Here is a 20984-nt window from a genome sequence, read left to right as displayed (position 1 = left end):
ATGGTGAGCTCCTAACAATTACAACAAACAGACTCTGCTAACTCGTTGTCATTTATCTTCTCTGAGCACCTTCACACCACCCCTATAGTCATTGTCAGGGCTTCTAGGACCTTAAACCTTGCCCACTGCTTCTTCCTCCCAGACATCCACCCCATATAACTTATCTACCTCCCTACAGAATCAGTTGCCTCTCCAACCTACAAGATGATTACCTGTTCATCCTATGGCCCATTTTTCACAACCTGGCCTGTTTCTGCTCCCCTCCCACAACCCTTTCTTGCAGGATTTTCATGGTCCCCACTCCATTCTGAGTCTGCTGGTCTCAGCTGCAATTATCTCTACTTCCTTTTTCTCTGGGATGCAGCCTTCATGGACTGACCCATCTTGAAGAAACAGCTGGAGATTGAGAGATTTTGATTCATAACTGTGAATTTGGTATCTATGTGAATTTGAACAAACCACTTGTACTGGCATAAAATAGGTTTTCTAGCTCCATGCTGCTTCCCCAGAAATGTTGTGAGGAAGATAAAGACAGTGAAAATGGGACCATCAATCAAACACCTTCAGTTGTGAACACACCTGTCATGAAGCAAAGTTTATTTTCCTGGTACTTGCATCAAGGCAGACTATACCACAGGAGGAACCACGGGACCACACAGTCATAGTTAGGAGGGAACTTGTATGGAATTTGGGCTTGTGCTTTGTGATTTTGGTTAGGTGGGCACTGAAGAAAGTGTAAGTCTGATCTGGTCTGGGTGCTGTCAGGAAGCAGGGATAATAGGATTGAATGCCATTTTCTTTTTCTAGAACTGGAGAGGACCAAAGAGGGCTAAAGCTCTAATTAGTGGAGAAGCAGCAGTTGCTTGTGGTTTTCTGATGTTCACCATTAGTTCATGCTTTTCAAATACGTTACTCTGTTTGCCTCCACCGGAATGCAATTTTTCTAGTAAACTGTTTGCTGGGTCTGCAGAGCATTAGGTGTGACTTTCCAGAGAAGGCAAGGGATAACTCTGGCCTTCTTCCATTGATTCTAATGCTTGTTCACCGATTCCGTCCACAAATACGCATGGAGTACTGTGCAGCTCATCACGGCCAGGCCCAACCGAGGCCACTGGAGTCGCTGGAGTGAGAGAACTGTGGTCACAAGACAGGGATGTGCCCCACATAGGACAAATGTTATGAGCAGCTTTTCAGACTGAGTAAACAGTGTGCATAATATATTAGAGTCCTTGTTAAGCTCCAGATAAAGAAGTTGAAGTAATGAAAGAAAGAGCCAAGGATATGAGGGAGGATATGAGAGTTCTTGATTGCTTTGGGCCTGCCCACCCACCCTCAGCAGACATGGTTTGCCCTGGTTGCCCAGTGCAGGTTTGATTCTGACTGAAAACCAGAAGCATCATTTTCATGGTGTGGTGTGGGCCTACTGGCCGGGGTGGCCCTAGGTACCTCTGCATCAGACTGGGCCACTATGGAGAAGCTTCATTCTGCTGGGATGTGTACTCTTGTCCAACCCATGAGACACTGGAGGATTTCATCGCAGAAGTCCCTGATGATGTGAGAGCAAATCTCACTGTCCCTGTATATCAGTGGGAGATGGAAGAGTGTATTTTGATAGTCCAGGTATCCCTAGTTCTCTTGTTTGTAGGCAAAATTGTTTAGTAATTCAAAGAAGTCTTTCTTGATCAAGAGACAAGGGACCTGCCAGTAGCAATTTAGCACTAGCAGTAGTCAAATGTAATGATCTTGGCAAGTTTCATCCTGGGGTGGAGGAAAAGGAAGAGTCAGAAGTAACTGATGACTTGGATGGGTTCAAGCCTGTGAAGAGGAACTTCATATGCATTGTGGTGAGACACAGGAAAAGTAAACCCTCATTGTTCAGAACAAAAACGGCTGATGTCTGAGACAGCAAGAAAGATACAGTCTTTACACCAGGCACAAAAAGCCATTGAGCCATACATGCAAGAAGCTAAAGCACGCTTCAAACTAACAGGAGAAACTGAAAAAAGATTCAAGCTGACCAGAGCAACATTTATGTCTTCTATGAAGAATCAGGCCATGTCTTGGCAGGAAGACAGACTCAAGATCAATGAAGCGGCAGCTTGTCCCTGAGAAAAGGACTTGAGTGAGAAATTGGGATTAGGAGAACCAAGGAATGGTGATCATATTCCTAAGAAGGCAGAAGGATCCAGGAAAAGATTGAAGGATGCTGTCAGGTCACATGCCCATTTCAATATTCAAGAGAAAGAGAAAGAACCAATTTCACGTCACTATTACCAAAGAAAAGAAGAAAGCTCACTAAGAGGTCAACACAAGAGCATCTAGAAGCCTCCATGGAAGGAGCAGATTGACATCTTGAGGAGAGAGAAAATGAAATGATTAAATGACATCAGTCTAAAAGAAGTGGAGTGTGTGGGGGTGCTACCTGTCAAGGTAGGTCTTGACTTACAGCATGTGGTAGAAAGTTCTGAAGCCAATGACCTGATGAGCCATGAAATAAAGAGTTGGAGAATTCCCGAGAGCTATTTCCTGATCTGACATGACAGCTGGAAGGAACCATTTTTTTCTAGGCCGTGGCAGATTCTGTTAATCAGGTGTCAAGCTCCCAATGACTGGCTGAGAGCTCAGGAGGTTGAAGGAAACATCATTATCACCAGACAGGAAGTTGCGGACCTAGGACAAAGAAGAAGGGAAAGAGCCATTCAGCTCCAGCTTCTGCACATGTATCTTCATGGACTTGATCATCCCAGTGGAGCATGTGGTTGAGATTAGGGTTTCTGCCCTGATACCTGGCCATGAAGTGGTACTTTCTCAGAGATAGCAGAGTCTCTGGCCCTTCTACTCAGACACTTCCCTTACTAACCCTCTCCTCACTCCCCCTCCTCTGTCTCTATTACCTTCACTTTTTCTTTCCTCTTTCCTTTTCCCCAATAAGATGTTACTGAGTCTTAATAGGGAGTTTCTGGCAAGAAGCTATCTTCTTCTGCTACCTCCTTCAAGAAGGCTTGTTGCACTCGTGCCAGGCTTCTTCGTCCCAAAAGTAGGGTTCCCCTCCTTTGCATCTGCCATAGCCTGTTTTTTCCCCTGGACATTCTAATTTAGAAAATGGTTGTGTGTTATCTCTCAGTTTCATTCAACCTCCATGGGACCTCTGTCCTCCAAATTCTGAAACCACACAGTGGTCTTCAGTCATGAGTTTTCATATTTGATCCTCAAAATGTCTTTCTGTTCTCCCTCTATATTTATATTTATGGTAGAGTTTTTTACACAAGTTTTTTTTTTTTTTTTTTTTTTTTTTTTGTAGAATCTTGATAGTCATATAGATTTCAGGATAAATTTAGAAAATAGAGATTATTGGAAGTTATTCTTATGATAATATACTCTAGAAAAATATGTTTCCAGTAGGTTTTATTTTTTTCTTTTTTTGAGATGGAGTCTTGCTCTGTTGCCCAGGCTGGAGTGCAATGGCATGATCCCAGCTGACTGCAGCCTCTGTCCCCCGGGTTCAAGCAATTCTCCTGCCTCAGCCTCCAAAGTAGTTGGGATTACAGGCACCTACCACCACACCCAGCTAATTTTTGTATTTTTAGTAGAGATGGGGTTTCGTCATGTTGGTCAGGCTGGTCTTGAACTCCAGACCTCAGGTGATCTGCCTGCCTCAGCCTCCCGAAGTGCTGGGATTACAGGCATAAGCCACTGCATCTTGCCCTCCAGTAGGTTTTTATTGTATGAGTCAGCCTGCTTTTCTTTGAAAAACACAGTATGATTTTTGAGCACTTTAGCTTGAAGAGACATTTGAAAGAGAAAAACTTTTCTCCATTTTAATGTTTCAGTCTAGCAGGGTAAAAGAGAATGGTGAACTTTACTTCTGAGTTTCAATACGTTAGACTTGAATTTAAGATTGGCTCCCCTCTTTTCATTTAGTGGAAAGGGCAGTCTGTGATGTGGGGAGTCCAGTAGGGCTGGACCTGTTCATAACTATTGCCTTCTGGTACTATAGGTCTCCGAAAGGGGCTAGACTCAGGGCTAGAGACTCAGTGAAGAGGGTGGTGGGCCAGCCTATAACTCCTCACCTTTATCCCATACCCCTAGGAGACCTGGGCCACTGCAGCCTTCAAACTCTTCATGTAGATGGAAGAACCTATGCCCATATCAACCCCTCTTGACAATACCATTTACATGTTCCTATGTTAATGTCCTGGATGGCATCATGTGCCAAATGCTTGATTGTCTGAAAATATGGCCTATGGAACAGATCTGACCAGCAGTTGATTTGACAGAGGTCAAGAATGTATTCAAGTTTGACAGTGGAGAATGTCAGTGTCGGTACAAGAGTACAGCTGTGGGGTTCTTAGACCAAGAGTTTTGGGTCTCAGCCCAAGCAAATCCTACCACACAGAAAAAGAGGAAAGGCTTTGCTCACTTAGATCCTGGTTCAGAGTCACAGCTCTACTTGGTAAAGCATCTGTCAGAGTCTTCAACAGAGTCATGTCCTAGATCTGTGGTGTCAGTGTGACCAAGGTGTGTAACAGAGTTCCGGTACCTGCAGGCTGTCTGACTACCACCAAGTCTCAGGCTTTCTTGCTCTACGTGGGTCCAACATTCACGACTGCCTACGAAAAGTTCTTGAAAGATTCCAATAGGAGTCATGGATCTCCCTGATCCCTCACCGCCAGCACATACCCAGGAATAGACAGAAGTTACTACTAAGACTTCCCCAAGGATGCAATTGTGAGCCAGGCCTCAGTGGCAAAAAGGCATGGGACAAGTACCAAGGCATTCCCAGAAGCCAGGAACCATCATGAGTGCTGACTCATTCTGTATTGATCAGATCATCCGGTGAAGGAAACAGAGAATTTGGGTAGGAGCAGGGATTCAGGGGGACTCAGACTTGGAGGCCCAGGATTGAAGCGGGTCTTGTACCCGCACACCCTATAGATGTATTTCTACCTGAGAGCCCACACTTAGAGAGCACCCTTCAGAGTCAACTCTGGTCAAAAGCATTGACTGGAGGAGGGGAACTGTTCTGCTCTCCTCTCCATCGCAGGATAGGGACTCTAGGCTTTGTTTTAGTTCCTGTCATTCTCATGTCCTTGTTCTTGTCTGATTTGGCTGTTTCTATCTGCGAGGCAGAGACATTCATCTCTAGTTTCAAATCATCCTTGGGCAGGTCACAGGCCTTGTGTTCCAACCTTCTGATCTAGGTACCTAGTGAGCTGTGGGTACAGATTTATCCCTTGGCTCTGGGCCATGAAACATGATCATGAGAGCTGTGAGGATGATGGCGAAGCTGTGCCACGTGCCCTGTGGCCGTGTGGGGGTTGACACTGGGCTGACCAGCATCCATGTGTCCTATCAGTAAGCCAACCTATAAGCAGTGTGGCTCACAGGTGTCCACTTCTTTTTCACTGTCCTTCAGCTTCTTGGAAGGTCTAGGTGAAGGTCAAGAGTCAACAGAGCTGCTGGAGAAACCAAGGTATAGGGAAGGGGGTGGGCCTGGGCTCTTTTCTTGACCTAGCCATTGCCCGGATGTGCCTTGCCTCCTGATCCTCTGTTCCCTGATTTTGAGATGACCACACTGTTGTGGGCAATCATGACCATTTGCTCTGAATATGGTCTGCCAGGGGAATCACCAGGTGCCCAAAAAAGCCTGTCCTGAATGCCCCTCATAGAACTGTCCTCTGCTTGGCAGAAGTCATTAGGACATTGGACAGCTCACTGCCCCTGGCTTCTTTGCCCTTCTTGCCTTTCTTCCTCTCTCTTTTCCTTAACACGTGTCTTGCCATTTTTCTTTCTTCATTGCTATTTGAATACATTCGATAAAGGTGGTCTCTAGGCCCTGTGAGAGCCTGGCCTTGTGCAGGATGTCTGCAGGTGATGGGCATGGTAGGCCAGGATGGCTCACTGCACACTCTATCAAACCCTGGCCTCCATGTCTGTGTGTGTATGTGCCAACATCATAGACATCCAAGAAAGGTAGGGCTTTCTTCTCTTCCAGACATGTATCTGAAACTTTGTTGCTGGTAGAAGAAATCTGAGAACTGGCCAGGTGATCAAGGGCAGGTGGTGAGGAATAAAGGACTTGTGAGACACTTCACCTCCATCACCTTCTAGTGTGGTCCTGCTGCATGCCTCACTTTTTCGTGGTCTGCAAGTTTTGCCAACTGAGATCAGGAGATTGGCTCGGGATTGAAATCATGATGCACCAGCAGTCTAGCCCTGCAACTGCTCCTCACTCTGGGGCAGAAGCTGTGGGCTTGGAGAGGAGAAGGGGGGGCCTTTTCCTTTCTCTGCCATGGGGTGCTGGGGAGTTCCACCTTCTGGTCGTTGTGGAGGAGGCTGATCAGTGTCACCTTCCCACAGACACCAATGATTCAGTATGGGCAAATGATTTCTGAGAAAGCACCTCATAGAATGTGCTGAAGAGTCAACTAAATCAGGCAGATTCTGGAGGACAAATGTGTGAAGGAAGAGGAACTGCTGGAGATGTGGTCTCTAAGTGTGCAGCTTTTCAGACAAGGGCAAGCCCTGATGCTCAGTGAATTTTTTTTTTTTTTTTTTTTTGAGACGGAGTCTTGCTGTGTCACCCAGGCTGGAGTGCAATGGCCAGATCTCGGCTCACTGCAAGCTCCGCCTCCCGGGTTCACGCCATTCTCCTGCCTCAGCCTCCCGAGTAGCTGGGACTACAGGCACCCGCCACCTCGCCCGGCTAGTTTTTTTTTTTTTGTATTTTTTATTAGAGACGGGGTTTCACCGTGTTAGCCAGGATGGTCTCGATCTCCTGACCTCGTGATCCGCCCGTCTCGGCCTCCCAAAGTGCTGGGATTACAGGCTTGAGCCACCGCGCCCGGCCGCTCAGTGAATATTGAACTTCACCACAATGACACAGGCTCAAACAGAAAATCTGAAAAGTCCCACATTTGTATGACAAAATGAACTTACTCACATAGAGTCCATCTCAAGTTCAAATGGCTTTCTTGGTGAATTCTATCAACTCCAAGGAAAAAACAAACTTATGGAAACTCCATCAGAACATACAGGAAGAAGAAACACTTGATGTGAAATTGTGAGATACCAGCAATACTCTGCTACCCATAATAGAAAACAGTGTCCAGAATAAAATGACAGATGAATATAGCCTATCATCTTGCTCACAAAATTGATTATAAAATATAAACATGTCAAACCAATAACGTATGACAAATATAGGACATCATGGCCAAGTGACATTTATTCAGAATTGCAAGTTCATACTTCAGTGTGTAACTTTGAAATGCACAATGGAATAATTAAATCAGGGAGACATAGTTGTGTCACTTCAATACATTTGAAACATTAATTCACAAATTTCATCACCTATTTATTTTGTTTAAAAATCCCAGCAAATTTGAAATAGATGGGAATTTTCTCCACATGATAAGGTACATCAATGAAGAAAATTAACCTAATATAATGTGTGAGACGTGGAAATCATTTCTCCCTGTGATCGAGAACAAGGCAAGAATATCAGCTCTCATCATTCTCTTCAACTTTAGATAGAATATTTAGCAAATGCAACATGGCAAACAAAAGAGAAAACAGGCAGAATGTTGCGAAGAAAATAGTAGCACTTCCTTATTTACCAAAGACATGAATTGATATGAAAACATTTAAATGAATGTATTTTTAGACCTGTGGAACTAATGAATGTGATTAGCATGGTTTTACATTTAAGGGGAACATACACATTCATTTTTATTTCTATACTTTTAGCAACAGTTCATTGGAACATAGATGAATCAGTATTATACAATGTCAATTCTCAACACCATGATCTCTAGAGTCAACTCCATTTTAATCAAAATTCTAGAGAAAATATCCAGCTTATTCTACAATTGATATAGCGTGTATTATCTGAGGAATTATACTTCGTATTTTCAAGACAAACTATAAGGCACAGCAATTAAAACAGTGTTGAATTGGAATGGAATGCATCAATAAACCGATGGAATAGAATAGATAATTCATACATACATTTGTACATATAAGTGGTCTTTTAAACTTCCATATAGATATAAATGATCTTTAATGGAGACTGGAAAGACTTTTGAACAAATATTGCTTAAATCACTGTAGATTTATTAAAAGAGAAAATCTGTATTGAATACTGCCACACACCATCAATGCAAGTTAACTCACTATTAATATAAGAGCATAATGTAAAAGCTAACTCAAGAAATGTAAAAGCTAAGTCAAAATGTGAAATGCTGAGTCATTTACAAGAAAACAGAAGAATAGCTTCATGAAATAGGAGTAGTCAAGAATGTTTTGGTAGCAAATTAAAATGCTAATGAAAAAAGAAAAAAAAGTATAGATTACTTTTCATCAAACATGAAAACTCTGTTCCTCAAAAGACACCAGTGATAAAATGAGGGTACTATTCAAAAATATTCATAATGTTCAACTGAAAAAACCTTGCCTCTAGTTTATATAGAAATGCTTACAACTTATCAATAAAATTGTAAAGAAATTTTTTAAAGTAGGCATAGGACTTGAATAGAAAATGTACAAAGGAAGAAACATAAAAGTTTGAAGAAGAAACTCTAAAGCATTTGGCATCATTTTTCGTGAGAGAAATAGGAAATCATGCTGAGATACCACTCACACCTTCAAGAAGAAGGCTAAAATTAAAATGACTAAAAACAACAGGAATTGGCAGGAGGAGGGAGCAACCAGAACTGCCATTTTCTGTCAGAGAGAAAGTAAACAAGTACCACCACTTTAGCAAAGGACACGGCAAAACAAAGTATCTTCTTTGACTGGTGGAACTAAGGGTTAGAGGTAACAGCTAGAGAGAAATGTGGGTACCTGCCTCCCAAGCGAGTAGGTTAACCTGTCCTGGCCTCTCCTGAGAACCACAGCACTGCAAATCCAGTGGTTAAGAAAGCAACATCGCCTCTTCTCTCTGAGCTTCAGTTTCCATATCAGTACACTGGGCCTTCAGCCTTGCATGGCCAGAGTCCGCCTCCTTGGGTGTGTGGGTTTCCCTTTATGTCCCCACAAGTGTATCAGGAGCATGTGGCTTTTCCACTGCGGTTTTAAGCTGTATTTACAGGAACCATCCACAGAGTCTGCAGAGTTCACTGTGCATGCATACAGTTATGCAACAGTGGCTTTGTCTGAGTCACTGATTCACTCATTCACTCATTCATCCTACAGATAGGAACAGGAACATTCCAGAAGAAAGATCTGTGATCCTCTTAGTCTTTGCAGCAATCTTCTTGGAGATAACTATAGGCATTATCTATCATTTCTCATTCTAAATTAACTTCATTAATTTTTTTGACACAGGAAAGTATTATAAAAACAAGGCTACAAGGGTGGCCCCCAGCCTTCTTATACAAAATCTTTTCTGCATGATCATCTCAGTCTGTGCTTTGTCACACTGCACATCCTCCGTGCTTCAGTCTGGGCTGAGCCACCTGGCTGGCCTTGATGGAAATTTTCTTGGAGGAAATGGGCTTCTAGGCTAGCATGAACTTGGCTTCTTATGTGAAGCCAAGAGGTGATGGGTCGGGGTAACAGATTGTGGTAATAGGGTGACTGGGAGTCCAGACATGGCTGTTACCAGCTCCTCTTCTCTACATCTTTCTACAGATTTAACAAAGGTAGGTTCCAAAATTATTTTCCTCTATATCTTTGTTGTTCCAATCCTTTTTAATTTTTAATTTCTGCCTTCTCTACTTAAGAGACAGACAGACATACCTCCTGATAGCTGCAGGATGGTTCTTTTAGAGACCTTGAACTGACCCAATTTTCCAGCCTTTCTCACTTGTAGTTCTCAGGAATAACTGAGTCATGGCAGCCCAGGCTCTGCGCCTGTCCCACTTAGGAACAGAATGTCCTTCAGACAGTAGTTTATATCAAGAAGTCCTTGAAAATGAAACACTAAGACAAGCTTCTACTGATGAGTAGGAATGGAGCAGGCAGCCAAGCATTCTCAGAACAAAAGAAGTATCATCAAAGCTAAAAGGGTGAGGAGGGGAGGGATTCATGGGGATAGAATCTAAGGAAAATCAAAATTGAACTGCATCCTGCATCCCAGGATGGCTTATCTGGGATCTCTCTATCTCTGTCTGAAGTCCACCATTACCGAGCGTGCTTTTAGATCCATGACTGATGAAAAGCCTTTCTCTATGACTTTTTCTCCTCCACAGATCCTGCTAGGGCAAACCTATCTGATAGTTCCGCTTTCACACATGTGGTTCTTACACTCAGGAGGGAGATAAAAAAGGAAGGATTAGGCACTAGAGATACCTAAGCACCATGGATTGAATGTGTTACATCACTTTTGCTCACATTTGCATTTCTATAGCCAGATCACTTGCTCCCAACCCAACCCAACTGCAAGGGATTCTGGGAAATACTGCTTCCTGTGCTCCCAAGGAAAGGAAATGGTGCTGGAAATGAAGCCCCATTTCTGCCATAGTGTATGAGAAGATACCACTCAGGGGGTTTTGCTCTTTGGGGACAGCGATCATAGAAATGGAGGATAGCTGAAGAGGTACTGGGTGGAGGGTAAATTATTTTTCGGATGAGATATCTTATACCATGTCTGCATCCAGCTGAGAAGGATGAAATAGAGAAAGAAAACCAGTAAAGCAAATTGGGTTACTTGCTGGAGAGATATCCTTGAGTCACTGAGAGGAGGGTGAGGTTGAGAACATAAGTAACTTGTTTGGCCTTAGAGGAGAACACAGACAGTTCATCCATGATAAGAGGAGGGAGGCCAGAGTTTGTGGTCACTGATGGAGGCACATTGGGACGTTTGGTTGTGAGAAAGGAAGTTATTTTCTGATCATTTTCGATTTTGCAGCGAAGTAAAAAGCAAGATCTTTAGGCAAGAGTAAAGACTGGAAAGTGTGGCAGGCTTAAGAAAAGAGGATAAGGTTTAAAGTTAGTTAGTATCTGGAGGCATGGCAGAGTAAGGGAGAGAAAATGCAGCAGGATTACTGGGTGGCACTTGGGGTTACTTGATGTTAGAAGTCATTAATTTACAGGGAGAGAGGCATCATGATTGTATATTTTTCTACAACCAAGGTCAGCTTTGCAGGCGCGGGTAAAGAGTAAATGGAGAGTATAATTTTGACATGGTTGAAATTGTTGTCCCCCAAGACACTTAAAAGAGGAAGGGAATTATTAAAGGAAGTGGAAATTGCAAAAGAGTGATTATAATAATTAGCCTTGCCACCTAAGTGTGCAGGAGGAAAGTGAGGACAAGAGGATAGTGAGGGGCAGTGACACGATGATTGGCTCAAGGGTTACATGGTCCTAGGAAGTTCAAGAAGTACTGTTGTCTGGTTCCAGAAAGAAATGAGGTGAGGAGAACAAAACTGTCCCCACAGATTTATCCGTGCATTTCAATTTTCAAAAAAGGGTACCAGAAAGTTCATCATTACACTGGTGACTTTATAAATTCAGCATGGTAAATTCCATTCCCTATCTGTGGTTCAAGTCAGTTCAGTACTATGAACTCAGGCTGAGCTCACTTAAATACTACACAAGGTTGTGGAAAGTCCATTCCATGCTTGCCAGTGCCTGTATTTGTCATGATCCTAATAGTCAAGTGAAACCATAACATTAGAAGCATGTTTATATTGTGTCATATGTCATTTTCAATTTACTGTAAGCTTGGATTCTTCTTTTGTAGAATAGCTTGATACAGAAGAGTTTTGGAAATGACACTGTGTGAATAAAGTGTTAGCAAAACCCTTTCTCCCATTTATGAAATTTGACCTTGGGTTAACTTTCTAGTTCTGTTTGCCTGGAACCCTGATCAGGGTGGAAATCCAGCAGTGTTAATGAGCAATATTGCTTACAAAAATGACCTGTGATCGGATCATGAACTACTTCAAACTGGGAGGACAGAATGGAATAAAAATATCAGTTTCTGAACCACAGTTTTGGACTTTCTGAAGTGCGGTGCTTCTTGTGTCACATATGTCCCTTGTGGAGACCTGGAAACTTTGCCTATGGAGCTATTGTCATAACATATATTGGCTCCTATCAGGAATAAGGGGCTTTCAAGTCAGGGTCAGTTCTCACCCATTACTGTACCTACTTGTGTAGGTCTAACTCGGTCACACCTGAAGTCTCCCTGGATGGGCAGAGAGCAGCCCCTAGACTGCTGTGTGACTCCTGTCAGGCCTCCTCTCACTGCAGAACAATGTTTGGTGCTGTCCTGATGGCAGGCTGTGTTCCTTTTCCTATCTTTCTATCCTTCTAAATCCAGGACTAAGTGTGGCCTATGACGAGTCTAAATGCATAGTTGTACTAAGAAGATGGCAGAGTGCACATTGTACCTGGCTGTCATTTGTAAGCATATATGCACGTCACTCAGTATTCTAACGCAACCCAAACTCGATATGAAAAGGTAAACTGAATTCTGGGGTTTACATGAGACTATAGTTATCATCAATGACTGGATTTTCAAAACTTTGATGTTTATTAGAGCACTCTGTCTCATGTAAGGGAATAAATTTGAATTAAACAATTACTTTTTGATAAAATTGTTCTTTAACCTCTTCTGTGTATTTGTGTTCCATGTAAGATTTTGATTGAAATAAAATTGTCTTTAATTTTGCCAAATAGAAACATCCACTGCTCTGTAGCTGTCACGTAGAACATGCTCCTGAACCTCCTGCATGCTGACAGCGTCAGGGAGCTCAGCACCCAGAGGCAGGATACTCCACTCTCCACAGCGTCATTGCCTGGGTGTCAGCTTTGGGATGTACTGGAAATTGTGCCTTGCCTCTGCTGCTAGTGGTTGCATTCTAAAATATTCCTTCAAATGTGAGGGGTCAGAAGCAGGAAGGGGAGCTTAATATTATGCAAGAAGCTTCAACTGGACTATCTATCTGCCAAACGTAGTGTGGGAGGGGTGTGTGTGTGTGTGGTTGTGAATGTGTGTGTGTGGGACAGGGCTCATATATCCATTTCCAGCCCCACTCCACAAGTTATCTCATCATTCATGAGTACTTCCTGTCATTCTTCCCATGGCCACTCTCCAGCTGAGACTTCTGACACAGACCACATCATGGATAGGAGCAGAGAGACCCACTGAGATCCTGGGTTAACAAATGTGGGGAGAGAAGCCACTCTTGGTGGGAGGGAGGTTGGAATAAACTGATTGCAGACAAGAATGGGAAACAGACTCTTGGTGCGTGTAGTTGATAAGGATGCTGTTACGAAAGACTTAGAATTGGGCATGGACATCCACAGCTGCAGAGTTTAAGGGGCCAGCACTAAAAAAGACCACGTCTTAGAGCAGACAGGAGTGGGACAAATATATCAAAGGACACAGAGAAGAATCAGCCTTTCAGGGGCCTCCAGGAATGACAGAATTCTGTTGCTCATGAGTTCAAGACATTCTTCATTCTCCATGAAAAGGTGACCCCATGAATCCTGAAAGAGGAGTGACTGGAGTTTGCCTCATTACCTGCAGACACCCTTTACAGGAGAAGGGTGTTACTGTTGGTGGTGGCCACAGCATAGAGATTGTCCAAATGACAGGTTCATGACTCCTTCAGGAGCCTGTGGTTTTTCATGAGTCTTGAGGAAAAACCTCCATGCATACTTGTTTTAGTTTCCTAGGATGGCTGTAGTACATTAACACAAGCTAGGTGGATTAAAACAACAGAAATTCATTTGCTCCAGTTTCTGGAGTCCAGAAGTCTGAAATCAAAGTATTGGCAGTGCTACACTCCCTTCAGACACTCTAGGGGAGAATCTTTTTCTTGCCTCTTTCAGCCTCAGCTTTCTTTTTACTTCCTTCAGTGTTTGCAGATGTTTCTTTGCTTGTGGCTGCATTGCTTCAATCTCTGCTTCCTCATTCCTTCCTCTTCTTCTTCTGGACATCTGTCTCCAAACTCCCCTGCCCATCTTGATACATGTGATTTTATTTAGGGCCTGCAATGGACTGAATGTTTGTGTCCTCTCAAAATTCCTATCTTGAAATCTTAACCCTCAATATGATGGTATTAGAAGTTGTGGCCTTTGGAGGTGATTAGGTCATGAGGGTGGAGCCCTGCTAAATAGGGTCTGTGCCATTATTGGAGTCTGTGACTCCAGAGAGCTCTATCAGTCTCTTTCTACCATGTGGGAACACAAGGAGCAGTCAGCTGTCTAGAACCCGGAAGAGGTCCAGAACCTCACCAGAACCTGGCCATGCTAGCATGCTGATCTTGGACTTACATCTTCCAGGACTGTGAGAAATAAATTTGCTATTTATAAGTCACCCAGTCTACAATACTTTGTTATAGCAAACTGAAATGGCTAAAAAAGGGCCCAACCAAATAATCCAGGGTAATTCCTCCTCTCAAGATCCTCAATCATATAACGTATAAGATAGTATGCACTATTTTTCCCTGTAAAGTAATATTCACAGGTCCTAGAGATTAGGATATGAATGTATCATTAGAGGTTACCTTTCAGCTAACAGTACTTTTCATATAAAATTGGTCAAACTGGTAAGCCCAAACTAACCATTACTATTCAGATATTGGTGCGCAGAAGGGTGCTCTAAGGGAGCAATCCCTTTTCCTGATCAAGCATTAATCTTCCTGACTTTCCTGTTGATGCATGCAGAACTCGCATAGTGAGATAGGACTGCACAAAGTTAATGTTATTCCATTTCCCATCCGGTTCATCTCCCTGCACTTTCCTCTGTCTCATCCATCAGGCCCTTCTGGGTAGCAAATGTACAGTTACAGGGGTCTCATTCAGGTAGGGGAATTTCCTGGATCTGGGGCCTCCCTTAGGCCCAGGTAGGTGTGTTACTTTCCTCATGAGACATACTAGGCCTGTGTTCTTCAGGTCCATGAGGGTGGTGATGGACTCATGGACACAGAGTTCTCAATGGGCGGCCAAATGACTGCCTGTTGCTGGCAAAGGCCCTATTTCCCTCTGTGATGATGGATTCCTGCAAGGTCAGAGCTGGAGAAGAGAGGGATCACAGTCAGACCTTTGAGTAGAGTCTGGCTTCTATGCATCTATAAGTGTTTGTATGTTTGCTGTATAAGTGTTTATTTTGTGTGTCTCTTGGGTGTTTGTGGTATGCGTGCTTGTGTGTGTGTAAGGAGGGGTATGGTACTGCCTCATCATCTTTTTTTATGTATAATTCTGTCCTTCATTGTGAAAGTGGTTGCCTGTCCTCAGCAGTTTCTTCTTTTGACTGTCCTCGGCAGTTTCGTCTGTAAGTGATGCCTCATCAGGTGGGATGTTAAGGGGAGACAAGTCTGAAAGTAAAAGCTAGGTTACATAACACTGGCCAGAAACTGGGAGAGAAGAACAAGAGGAATGGCTTGAACCTATTTATGACCTGGAGTATGGATTAACACATGGAGAATATGCTTGATGACATGAGTTTGGAGTGAGATAGTTGTGAATTTTCAACTTTCTAAAGCTACCTCACATGAACTGTGAGCTTGCTGCAAGTATCCCAACATCTTAGGTTCTCTTTTCCTAATTTGTAAAATGATGTTTTATGAGGTCATGGTGCAAAGTTTCTAAGTGGCACATAACAGGTACTCAGAAACCCCTTCTACAAGTTTTTCTTCACCTCTTATTCCACTGATTCTCCTGTAAAGATTTAAATCACATGGCACCCAACCTGTGCACATACCTAGCTCACTCCTGGTCCTCTCCCAGCCAGCTCCCCGATACTCACTTAGGTTGCAGTGACAAAGTCCTGCTGTGGGTTACATGGGCTCACTGGGCCCCAAAGTTCCCCCTCACCCTTAGCTAAAAGCCTGGTGTCTGCCTGAGGGTGGCCTGCAGCTCCTTGCCCAGATTGGCCTTCAGTACTGTGAAGACACCTTCCTGTGAGGTCAACATCGAAGCCATCATTATTCTCATGAGTGCAGGCAGGCCCCAGTCCTTGAATCACACACACCACAGTAGCCCAGTCCCTCGTCATGAATCCCCCAGTGGGGATGTGAGCCCAGACCCAGGAGTGACTTTTTATGGAGGTCCTGGCAAGCACATGAGAATATCTCAATTCATTCATTCATTCATTCATTCATTCATTCATTCATTCATTCTCTCTCTCTCTCTCTCTCTGTTTTTGTCTTCCCTCTCATAAAACTGAAGCTCAGAAGGATGTTTTCTAGGGAACAATTCAGTCTACTGTAGTATACACAACAGGAGTCCCTGTTGCTAAGTGTATTCATTTTCTAGGGCTTCCATAATAAACTACCACAAACTGGGTGACTTAAAACAACATAAATTTATTCTCACACAGTGCTGGAGGCTAGAAGTCTGAGATCAAGGTGTCACCAGGGTTGGTTCCTACTGGAGGCTCTGAGGAATATTCTTCTATACCTCCCTCCCAGCTTCTGATATAGGCCATTGTAGGTAAACAGCCCTGAGGAATTAGCAGCAGTTTCCTGGCTGAATGGTTCATCATATTCTGTGTTTTCTCATGGAACGGAAGATTTTAGTAGAAACCAAGTTTGTAGGCAGATGTTTCAGAAGAAGCTGGCGGAAGTTTCTGATACCAGTATTGTCCACAATCTTTGGCATTCTTTGTCTTAAAGATGTGTCACTCCAATCTCTGCCTCCTTCATCACACAGCATTCTCTTTGTGTAACTGTGTGTCCAAATTTCCCTCTTCTTATAAGGATACCAGTCAGTGGATTAGGGCCAGCTCGAATCTAGTGTGGCCTCATCTTGTCTTTATCATAACTATAAAGACCCTAATTCCATATAAGGGTGCCGTCATAAGTCTTTGTGGTTAGGACTTGCATAGATTTTTTTTTTTTTTTTTTTTGCAACACTATTTAGTACACATTAAGGAATGGGAATGCCTGATCAAGGACATTGAAGGTGGTCTGTCATGTGTTTCCTTTCTCCTCTCGTCCCTGGCCATCCCTTCCCAGTTTTGTCTTTTATTACTGGCTTATAGCAGTTGTTTCTGTATCCTTTGTATCCTTTGACAGATGCAGGCCAATATTTGCAAATATTTTTTCTCCCAGTCATGGTTTGCCTGTCTTCCTAATGTTTAACAAACTCAGTTAATCTTTAATTTTGATGAAATTCAATTTATCATTTTTACTTGAATAATAATTGAGTTCTCTAAGACAATTTTGCCTAATGCTAAGTTACAAAGTATATCTGTACATTTTAAACCTAGATGTTTTTAGCTCTTATGAAATAAAACTTTAAGAGAGTGAGCTAGCAAGAGATAGCCAGAATGTAAATAGAAAACAATGTAACAGAAAGGAATGTAGCTCTTATGATCCTTTGTACTTGTATGTTATCAGTTATCATGTCTCCTCTCTTTTTTCTGATTTTGAGTCTTCTCTGTATTTTTCTTATTTTAGCTAAAGTTTGGAAATTGTATCATTTCACAAAAATTAATTTTGAGTTTCATTGACCTATTTGCTTTTCTACTCTCTATATCATTTATTTCTGTTCTGATCTTTGTTATTTCCTTCCAAAAGGGCAAAATATTAGTGAGAATATAGAAAATATGCACAAGACCTAATGATATACTAATCAACTGTAAAAACCACATTATTTCTTGTGCACATAATACATTTACCATTCTAAATCATAACCTAGATCATAAAATCTTAACAAATTTCCAAAGATTGAACTCATAGAAAAGTATATTTCTGGATACAGTGGAATTAAACTAGAAATCACTTACAGGAATATAGCTTTCTAAAATGCTCAAATATTTAGGAATTAAACAATACACTTATAAATAAACCATAAGTCAAAGAAGTCACAATGATAATTATAAAATAATGTGAATTGGATATGAAAAACATATTTTGAATTGGTGACAAAAGATACACATCCAAACATGTGGTATGCAACTGAAATAGTTCTTAAGTACAAATTATAACTTCAAATGATTGTATTAGCAAAGAAGGAAGGAAGAAAATCAGTTCTCTAAATGTCAATTAAAAGAAGCTAGAAAAAGAATGGCAAATTAAACCCATGGAAGATCGATACAAGAAAATGATAAATATAGGAACAGATATAAATACATGTAATCATAGAGGTTAGCAGAGAAAACACCAAAAAGAAGCTTTTGGAAAAAATTAATAAAATTGACAAATCCTTTGCAAGATTGATTAAGAAAAAAAGAGACAGGCCAAGCACAGTGGCTCACGCCTGTAATCCCAGCACTTTGGGAGGTTGAGGCAGGCAGATCACCTCAGGTCAGGAGTTTGAGACCAGCCTAGCCAACATGGTGGAAACTTGTCTCCACTTAAAAATACAGAAATTAGCTGGGCATGGTGGTGGGCATCTGTAATCTCAGCTACTTGGGAGGCTGAGGCAGGAAAATCTCTTAAACCCAGGAGGCAGAGGTTGCAGTGAGCCAAGATCGTGCCACTGCACTCCAGCCACTCCTGCCTAGGTGACAGAGTGAGACTCCGTCTCAAAAAAAAAAAAAAAGAAAAAAAGAGATAAAATACAAATAATTATAACAGATACATAGGCACTGCTATAGATCCTACTTATATTGAAAAGAAATATGAAGGTATTTTAACAATTTTATGGCAATACATATATATTCAGAGGAAATTGACACATTCATTGAAAAATATAACTCACTGAAACTGAACAAAAGACAGAAAACATGAATAAGTTTAGATCATGAGAAATTAAATCTGAAATTAAAATCATTTCCCAATAGAAAACACCATTCCAAGATGGCTTCACTGGTGAATTTATCTAACATTAAAGTATAATTTTACACAAATTATTTTAGATAATGGGAGCATGAGGGCACATCACAGCTCATTTTAATGAGGCTTACATAACCTTGACACCAAAACCTAGCAAGTGCATTAAGAAGGGGAAAAAAAGCCGGTATCTCTCATGAACATAGGTGCAAATGTGCTAAACAAACTATTAATAACTCCACTCCAATAATATATACACAAGATTAAATGTGATTAAATGGAGTTTATTCCATCAAAGTAAGGTTGACTTAATTTGTAAAAATCAATGCATGTTATTTATAATATCACATTATCTCATTAAAAAGCTTATATCTAGTGGCATGACTGTGTGTATTAAGACCTAAAATATAGTATCCTGATACTTTACTACACACTTTAAAGGTGTTAACTTATTTCATTGTCCCCACAATTTTCATGAAATAGGAATCATTATTTTCTCCCAGCTGCAAATACATGGCTGAAACACAGAGTGTTTAAGTAACTGGCTCCAGATCATGTAGCAATTAAGTGACAGAGCTGTGAATCCAGTTTAGATAGGCCTGACTGGAGCACTTCATTATATTGTCTTTCAGGAGTCTATGCCTGTTCTGGAGGTCTCTGTATTGGGGTTGCTAACCAGTGCAATAAGGTAAGAAAAAAAGTAAAGCAATTGGGAAGAAATAAGTATTGCCATATTTTCAGCTTACAAGACTATGCACATACAAAATCCAGAAGAATCTACAAATTACTAGAGTTAAGAAATAAACTTATTGAAGTTACTAAACATCGTAAGACTACATACAACACTTAACTGTATTTCTGTCTACAACAATAGAAAAGAAAAAATATTAAAAATATATTTTTAAAATCCCTAAAACCACCAAAACAAGATATATAAGGTTTTTAAACTAAAAATGCCAAAACATATTAATAAAGTTAAATAAATTCTAGTTAAATGAAGAGATACATGATGAACATCGATTAGAGATTCAGTAGTAAGTTGTCAGTTCTGCATAAGTTGATTCATCGAGTCAGTGTGGTCCCAATGGAAACCTCATCAAGCTTTTGCAGAAATTGAGAAGCTGTTTCTAATATTTATATGGAAATCTTGACTTGAAGAAGAACAAAGCTGGACTATAATTACAATTATAAATGTACAGTAATTAAAACAGGGTACTGTTTGACACAAGCATCAACAAATAGACTAGTAGAATAGACAGCCCAGAAACAGACACACACACATACAGTTACCTAACTTACAAAAATGCACCACCCTAATTCAATGGAGGAAAAATGGTCTTTCCACAAATAGTGCTGTATCAAGTGGATACCTATTCTACCAGGAATAGATAGAATGTTTATTAATAAAACTATTAGAAAAAAATGGAAAAATATCTTCATGATTTTGGGATGGGCAAAAATTTCTTAAACATGACACAAAAAGCACTAATTTTGGAAGAAAATATGAATAAATAAGACTTTCTCAAAATTAGGAAATTTTGTTCATAAAAATTCAACATTAGGAGCAAGTCAAAAACTAGCAAAATATTTGTAATACACATTACAAAGGACATATTCAGAATGTAAAAATAGCTTAAAAGTCAGTAAGAAAAATATTGGCTAAGTAATTTAAACAAAATACAAAAGACGTGAATGGGTACTTCATAAAAGAAGATACCCAAGTACCCAATCAGCAGATAAAAAAGTGTTCAACCTTATTACATGTTGAGGAAATACAGATTAAAACCATGGAGAAATATCACTTTATATCCACAGTAATAATTAAAATTAAGAGAACTGAAAACATTGACTTTTTACAAGCACATAGAGCATCTAGGACTGCCACACATTGCTGGTAGGAGCATAAATTCATACAATCACTTAGGAAAACCAGCAGTATCTACTGAAACTAAATACATGCTTTCCTCATTCTCTACTAGTTCCACTCCTGGATAGGTAAATTCATGCACCATGTCCACCAGAAGACAAGTCCAGGAATGTTCGTGGATTCTCTTCTTCATGGCCAAAAATTGGAAGCCACTTAAATGCCTATTAACAATAGAATGGATGAACTGAGGAATATTAATATAAGGGAACCCTACATGGCAGTGAAAAGGATGAAACTTCTGTACATATGACATGAATGAATCTCACAGATTGAATTCTGAGTAAACAAGACAGACAACATTACACACAGTATGATTCCAACTACACAATGTTTATAAACAGACAAAATTACTGGGCAGTCATGGAGGTCAGAAGAGTATTTTC

General features: G+C 41.1%; 1 long non-coding RNA gene across 1 annotated transcript; it reads right to left on the bottom strand.

Moving 5' to 3' along the window:
- Positions 1–580: 580 nt before the first annotated feature.
- LOC114669991 (uncharacterized) lies at positions 581–9067 on the bottom strand. Its single transcript, XR_003719387.2, has 2 exons — positions 8845–9067; positions 581–2670 (listed from the first exon to the last, which is right to left on the bottom strand). It is a non-coding gene; the product is annotated as an uncharacterized LOC114669991 (long non-coding RNA).
- Positions 9068–20984: the final 11917 nt, after the last annotated feature.

The sequence above is a fragment of the Macaca mulatta genome, chromosome 9 (genome assembly GCF_049350105.2).
Source record: "Macaca mulatta isolate MMU2019108-1 chromosome 9, T2T-MMU8v2.0, whole genome shotgun sequence".
NCBI classification, from domain to species: domain Eukaryota; kingdom Metazoa; phylum Chordata; class Mammalia; order Primates; family Cercopithecidae; genus Macaca; species Macaca mulatta.
The sequence above is the reverse complement of the archived record's forward strand: the minus strand, read 5'-3'. Positions and strand labels throughout refer to the sequence as shown.